Source organism: Marmota marmota, unplaced genomic scaffold (genome assembly GCF_001458135.2).
Source record: "Marmota marmota marmota unplaced genomic scaffold, marMar, whole genome shotgun sequence".
NCBI lineage: Eukaryota > Metazoa > Chordata > Mammalia > Rodentia > Sciuridae > Marmota > Marmota marmota.
In genome coordinates, this window is record NW_025999944.1 from 5584078 (window position 1) to 5591687 (window position 7610).

A 7610-nucleotide genomic window follows, 5' to 3' on the forward strand; every position below is an offset into this window, starting at 1 on the left:
CCCCCCCCCCCCCATCTGTTTAATGAATTAACCAATCCAGTTGTTTCTAGCTTCCCATGTTGTTCTTGGACCATCCACCTCTGATTTCACCCATCCATCAACTTTATCTCTTACCTGTGTCGTTCAACAGTACCTCATCTGGTCTGATTCCCATCTACCTTTCTTCTAGTACAAACTCTGGATTGCTTTGCTTAAAATGCAAATCTAATTATTTTATCACCAATCACTACTTCCACACCTTTTATCACTTCCAAGAAGAGCCATGTGCTGCGGGACTATGTTTTGGTCAACGATGCACTACATACACAAGAGTGGTCCCAGGGAGCTGTCAAAGTCTTATGGCCTAAGGATGCTGTAGTCATGGTAACACCACAGAGCAAGGCACCCCTCAGATGGTGATGCTGGTATAAATAAGCATATTGTGTTGTCAGTCCCGAGAGGATTGCAACACAATTACATACAGTACGCAACACTTGATAATGTTAATGAATAACTATGTGACTGTATTATGAATTTATTATATTTTTATCATTATTTCAAAGCTGCTCTCACTTATAATAAAGTTTTCTCTAAAAAACTATTGGAGTGTTTTGTAGCAGCAGCCTCACACATTTTCTGTTTATCTCACTTCTCACTCACATGGAGAGGCCGCGTGGAGTGGTCCTCCCACACTGTTTAGAATTGTGTGAGTCCGCGCTGTGATGCTTCCACATGGATGACACATTTCCCAGAGGTGTCCAGTCTGAACAGCTCATGACTGTCCTCCCAGGAAAAGGCCCAAACTCTGGAACATGGCATGTGGTGGCCTTATCTCTTGCAATGACTTTTGGCCAACTCTGCCCCTGATCTTAGGAGGCTAGGTGGAGTCCCTGACACCTTGTTCTTTCTCCCATTAGCTCCTCATCTTTGGGCCTCTCTTCCCTTCTGGGGCTCTCAGTTGCTGGGCCGAGTCTTTCTTACCCTCCTGGTTTAGCTCAGAGACTATGACCTCCTGAGAAGCATTTCCTGGGCCTGCCAGCAAGACTGGACCTATGGTTTAGAGTTTGATGCTCCCCAAAGCCTCCCCCTGTTGAAGGCTTGCTGCCCAGGCTGTTGGGAGGCGGAGGAGCCTTTGGGAGGTGGGCCCTAGTGGAGGAGGGGTGTGCCAGTGGAGGGCACCCTGGGTCCCCTGCCCCACCTCCCCTTCCCTTCCTGGATGCCACAGACCAGCAGCTTTGCTCCACCATGTGCAGTTATGATGTGCTGCCAGCCACAGGCCCAGAAGCAAGTGAACAGACTGTGACTAAAACCTGAGACTGTGGACCACAGTAAACCTTTCCTTCTTTAAGTTGTTTGCCTTAGGTATTTTGTCACAGTCACAGAAAGCTGATTAACACACTGGTTTATGTGTCCTTGTTGTGTCCTGCCATAGAACTCTCTACTTCTCCCTATGAATTACTTATAATTCTATACTGTAATTGTTAATATTCCACAATATCTTTCTAAAGCTACGTGTTCCTTGAAGAAAGATGCCATTATGATCATTTGTAACTACCTAGGATAGTTGCATGCTCATAGTAGGTGTTCAAAAATATTTTTTTGGAAGAAGAAGAAAGAAGAGGAAAAAAGTGAGTTTGTGGCATTCAAGATTATTAAGCCTGGAGTAATTGAATTTTCAGAGAAGATGACTTTAAGTACATTCCTCAAGAGTTTCCAACTGTGCTTAATTTCTTTCATGCTATGTTTAGCACGGAATTAAACACATTAATTATATGAACAAAATTGTTTAAAAAAAACAAATGGCTTTGTGTCTATTTTGCATCTAAATGTAGCTAAGTTTTGTAAACTTTAATATGTCTAAACCAAACTCCTTACTTATTCACTTTGGTTCTGGGTATTGAACCCAGAAGTGCTTTATCACTGAGCCACCCATGTCTTCACCCTTTTTATTTTTATTTTGAGACAGAGTCTTGCTAAGTTGCTCAGGGCCTTGCTAAGTTGCTGAGGCTGCCCTTCAACTTGCTGTCCTCCTCCCTCAGCCTCTCAGGTAGCTGGGATTACAGGCATGCACCACCTTGCCTAGCTTATGACTTTATCCCACTCTCCTCTAGCCCAGAGAAGGCCTGACTTCTATGCGTGTCCACATGCCACACATTTTCTCTTCCTAGCCCTCCGTTTTTAGGCTATCTTCATATCTTCCATTCCTGTCGATCTTACTCTTATGAGTACCAACTAATTCTTAGTAACCACAGGATTTTTGCACACATTGTTCCCTTAGCTTGGGGACTGTTTCTTTCCTCCTTTTACCGAATGTCTGTGTATCCCTCAGTTCTCAATCAAGATGTTGGCTTTCCTATAAAGTTCCGTTGATTCTTTCGGGTCCTCTGCTATTTACCCCTACGTTTCCCTCTTTACGTCTTAGTATTGTGTATGTGTGTGTGTGAAAGCATGACTATTTGATTAGTATTTATCTCCTCCACTGTGCTGTAAGTTCTTTAAAAGTAAAAACTCTGTCTACTTCTGTTCCACAATAGATCACTAGGGTCTAGAATATTGTCTGGACATAGTGGGTGCTCAATGTGTATTTGCTAAATTGTCACTGATAACTCTTTCCTTAGGGATCAATGAAATATTCCAGGAATGCAGCTAGCATGACTGCACAAGTGAGACATGTACAAGTGAGACAGGTTGGGATGAACAGGGACTTTCTGATGACTCTTTTTCTGCACCCCAGGCGCGCTCCTACTGAGGGTGGAGGCTGGAGGCCACCCCGGTGGCCTGGGGACGATGCCAAGGAAGCTGAGAATGGGGACAGCCCCTGCCCCAGCCTGTCCGGCACAGGCTCACTAAACCTGCCTGGGGGACTTCCTGCCTTTTGTCGCCATTTGTCCCCTCTTCTCTCTAAGCACTCTCCTTGCCCCAGAGCCCCCAAAGATGGAAATTTAAAACAAAAAGTTTCTCCTCTTTTCTGTCAATAAAACCTATTTTCCTACAGATTTTACTTGGAATATTTGTGGAGCGCGATGAGCCTAGGAGCCCAGCCTCTAGCCCCCAAGCTTGACATGAAGCCATCTCTACAGGAGTAAATATGTCTAGTGGACCTGGAGAGGTGAGCCAATGGTGCTTCGGGAGGCAGTACCCTTGATGAAAGCCCCCAGGCTGCTCACATTTAAAAATGGAGTATGTCTCCAGATCACTAAACTCCATTGTGCTGTGTGGAATCAGTTTTCTCACCTAAGTCCCTTATTAACATTTAGCCAGATTCTAGATTTTTCCCGACATGTTCAAGCCAGTGTTTATGACTTGCTCCTGTTCTCCCGAAAAAATGCAACCATAGACTTGATTCAAAGCTCAGTTTTTTTCTACCCCTGCCCCCTGCACCCAAGGCAGGCTGGCTCGCTCTCTCCCTGACTTGAAGTGCCCAAACTGGTGTCTTCGCTATCCACACCCTCCTCTTTTCCCCATTTCTGGAGCCCATGGAGAAGCATTGGGAGGTAGAAATTTCTTGCTGATTCTTATCTTGGTCCAAGTTACCAGAAAAGAGAGCAAAACTTATGTACCAACAGCTTATTGGGAGTTAAGAGCCAGAGAAGGAAAAGGAGGGAAAAGGATGAATCATGCAGAGAAGAAAGAGAACAAAGGGGAAGGGAGGCATGATCCAATTGACCACAGCTTTACAAAACGTGTCGCTCCTGGCTGGCTTTCAGGAAAGGACAAGTGAGCTGTATCTCAGGATGGTCCATCCAGAGGGGTCACAGTTTGTCTGCCAGGTCGCCTCCGTGCCCATCTCTCACTGATCAAAGCCTGCTCACTTCCTCATGCTTCTAGACTACACCAGTGGCCTCCTCCAGTTGATTACTGAGGAGGCCCACAGGCCTGTTCAGTCTGGTACACGGACCTTTTCCAGTGGCTGGAACTCCACTCAGGGCTCCTGCATCTGGGGGTAGCAGTGGTAGTGGCAGAGATCTAACTTCTTGTCTGGCTGAAAGAATGAACAAGGCTCGACATCGGAGAAATGCCCGTTTATTGAGGAACAGCTCTGCACATTTATAGAGCAGGGGACGGTTTGACAGTTATGACAGTTTAACGGTTTGACAGTTGGCACTGGGCACTTTCTGATTGGTGGGTAAGGATCATGTGAGTCAGCAGGGCTAGTCTGATTGGTGGGTAAGGATCATGAGAGTCAGCAGGGCTCACCATTGGATGACTCCTCCTGCTGCTGTCTGGGGGATGGGGAAAGTAGTTTTTGGAGCCTGGTCGACTCCCAACACTGGCCATACTGCAAGAGCATCCATCAGCTTTGTGTTGCTGTGATCAAAGCACTTGGAGAGAATAACTTAGAGGAGGAAAGGTTCACTTTGGCTCACAGTTTGGGAGGTGTCAACCCATGACTGGTTGGCACGAATGAGGAGACATCATGGCTGAAGGGCCTGTGGAGGGAAGATGCACAGCTCATGACAGTCAAGAAGAGAGAGTGAGGAAGAGAAGAAGGTATCAGGGTCAGAGAGAGTCCCCAAGGCCTCCAGATAGCTGCTTCTCTGTCCACACACCACCTGCCCACAGTCACCACCTCGTAATCCATTCGAATTCTTAATCCATCAAATGGATGAATCCACTGACGAGGCCAGAGTTCTCAAGGTCTGATCTTTCACCTCTGAACTCCGCTGCATTGCTGGACACAGGAGCTTCGGAGGGGACATCCCAGATCCAAGCTATTGCACGCTGCCAGGAAGCCAGAGAGGCACGTGGTTCCCCGGAGCAGACCACTCCTAGGCAACTTGGATAATGCACATTTCCTTATGATGTGCAGGTCTCACCTGGGGCTGGATACCGCCCATTATTCCCGAAAAGAAAGCTTAGTTCTTTGAGGTGATGGCAAGTTTCCAAGTCTTGAAAAGGTTTAAAGAAACTCAGACAACTTGGCTACGTGGCTGTTGAGATGTCATTTATATTTGTCACTGTCCTCCTCCACCCTCCTTGACACTTACCTTATTCTCAACTGGTAATTGGAAGGATCTGAAGACTCTGCCCCTTCCTCGTCTGGCCCTTCTTGAATAATGGCTTCCACAGCTGTTTACCTACGTTGGGTGCAGGTGCACTGAGGTTGTCCCAGGGACCCGTTTTTCTTCCCTGTGTAGCATCCCTAGGTCCTTATGGTAATCAGGATGGATTTTCTGAAGAACAGTTGTGGTTTCTTTCTTTGCCTCCTGGTCCGTTGTCATGAGGAGCACAAAGGGGCCGTATGTTGGTTATGTCTTCCAGATCAATGAACCCCTTGCTGTGTCCTCTGGTGACAGCCTAAGTGACGGGGATAGGGTGGATCTTATTCCCACGCTTTGTTTCTGGGCGTACTCTAGATCTCAGGAGCACAGTTCAACATACTGGCTGTTGGGTCAATGCATATACTGCATCTGGATGTCCCCAGCCCTGATAAGTGCTGTTCTGAATAGACATGTTAGCTGAGCATCTAACAGGTCATTCCACTGTTCTCAGGATGCTGCTTCTGGGAGATGGAGGACACAGTCAGACTAGTGAAAGGAGCTGCTATGTAAAATGACCTACCAAGTGTACTGATCGTGACTCTGACGCCTGGCATGAGTCCCTTCACCAGTACTAGTTACGAGTCATCCTTGGCTGGAGAGGAAACGTCGTAGCAGTTCATTTCCTGCTGGCACAAGGACAGTTCCAACAATCGTCAGTGGACGAGGCCCTCTGGTCTCTTCTCCATCACCCCTTAGTCACAGGAAACCCGAGGAAGCTGGGGTGAGTTGAGGGGTCGTTACTTGTACAACATCAGAACATGACCTGGGAGTCTAGGCTGCTTGTTCTCATGATTTGTTTTTGTCTTCTGGGTCTGCTGAGCCTTGATGCAGAAATACTACCTTATTCCACAGTGGGTTGCTGCTCTATGTCCTTTCATGTAGGACTTGGTAGATTGAATGTCCATTGTGGACAGCTTCTATAGGTAAATCATTTTGTGCCTCATGGTCAGATGTGTAGACTCTACTAGGGTCAATAGCATGGCCGACCTGATTTTCAGAGGGAGAGTAGTCTCTGCTGTGCTGCCCGGTGCTAGGCATCTGTGCATGTGTCTCCAGCTGTCAGAGACTCCATAGAGTCATGAGTTCTTTAACCACGGGGTCTGCTCACACTGACTGATGTGAGGAACGTTCTGCAAACCTTCCTTTGCTAAGCTTCTCTCAAAACCTGAAACCTCCAAGCCACCCAATCAAGGAGTCAGAGATATATTCACATGGTGCTATATATGCACCCCAAATCCAAACAGTGCTATTGGAAGCCTAAAAACATCACCAGTGGGACACATGACCGAACAGTCAGAGATTTTCCAAATGTTGGATCTTTCATGGGGCATATGTGGGGTTCTTCAGAGAACACATTTGATCTCTCCCTTGCACAATTGTGTAATGCAAGAGATTTAGCTCTGGATCTACCTCTTCATGATCCCCACCCCCCCACACACACCAAAAGAGGCTCTTGTTGGAGGAGACTCAATACCCAGTGAAATATCAGCAAGAGGGTTCAAGCCCAGCTACTTTCCTGGGTATCCTCTCCTCCAGGAAACTCTAATGTTATTTCCACATTATAGAGAGGACTTGAAGGATGCTTCACTTTGATCCTTACTGCCACCCATACTCTCTCTCCAATTCCCTATTCATCTGCTTAAGTAATACAGAAGCGTATTGAAAGGATTTATAGATACTTCAAAATCTAAAGAAGGAGCAAAATATAAGTAATTGTGTTTAACAGCTTTCCATTACTGTAACAAAATACTTGAGAAATGTCACCTTGTAAAAACAAAAAGGTTTCTTTTAAAGGCTCCAGTCCATGATTGTGCAGATCCATTGCTTTTCAGCTTCTGGAGAGGGATACTTGATGGCCGCAGAGGGGAGTGCATCACAGACCTAAACTACTCATTTTATCATGGACAGGAAGAAAAAAAAGAAGAGGAAAGGGCCAAGTTCCCACAATCCATTTCAGGGAACACCCCCAATGACCTAAAGATCTCCCACTAAGCCTTACCTTTTAATGACACTTTTTAATAGTGCCACCACCTGGGAACCAAATCTTTGGCACATGGGCTTTTGGAAGATGGTTAAAATCTAAATTATCATGGATACTGTTCTTTTTGGCACTCTTACCTTCTCAAATAATTCCCCAGGAGGACACCTTCCTTGACCATCACAGGGAGAGAAGGGAATAGCAACTCTCCAGGAACAATGTTCTCCCCAAGAGGCTGGCAAACGGTCCCTTCCCCTGAGTTGTCTTGTTTCCACTGGTGAGGGGAAATCCTCTCCGTATTGATGACTTTCAGTAAATTCTACTGGGAAGTGACTGGGTTCCACCACAGACAGATCTGGACTTTAAAACGTAGGGTCCTTCCCACACTTTTCCAACCACTCTAGGTCTTGGTCATAATTTCAGGACAAGAGAAATCATCCGTCTCAACATCTTGTCTGCTCAGTACACATCTCCTTTAGACCATTCAGGACAAGCCGTTAACACTGATCTTTATATTAATAAAGTCATTTTTCATGTAGAGAATGTGAATTGGAACTCTAGGAGAGATGTGTACCATACGTGTACCTCAAGCTAATGAAGCGAATTGTATC